Source organism: Nannospalax galili, unplaced genomic scaffold (assembly GCF_000622305.1).
Source record: "Nannospalax galili isolate Female #2095 unplaced genomic scaffold, S.galili_v1.0 scaffold490, whole genome shotgun sequence".
In the NCBI taxonomy this organism is placed as follows: Eukaryota; Metazoa; Chordata; class Mammalia; order Rodentia; family Spalacidae; genus Nannospalax; species Nannospalax galili.
The window spans coordinates 1,861,160-1,861,571 of record NW_008329666.1 but is presented as its reverse complement, the minus strand read 5'-3'; positions in this window follow the sequence as shown (position 1 = coordinate 1,861,571).

Below are 412 nucleotides of genomic sequence, written 5' to 3'. Positions count from 1 at the left end.
ATATCCATGCTCAGATGCCTAGAAGCTCAGAAAGTAACCAACTGTGACTAGTAATAATCAGATATTTAGAGATTAGAAATGCATGTGCAAACATCCAATGTCAATTGCATTGAAAAAGAATTTTTCTATATGAAACTGTGTATTTTAATAATGAAATGAAGATCTTTTTAAAGGTTAAATCATCATTTAATTTATGTCTTATAGGGTTTATACAGAGTACAATATTGTATAACTGTATTAATTCAACTGTAAACCTAATAATTTACAGCCAATTTTGAAAGAGAAACATCTTACTTCTGGAAATTGTTATTGAATATGTCAAAGCTGTTGTGATGAAATGCCTCTTCTAATCATTTGTTTATTAAAATTTTAATACTCAAAAATCTTTGATTTTTCTCACTAAAGGCTTCTT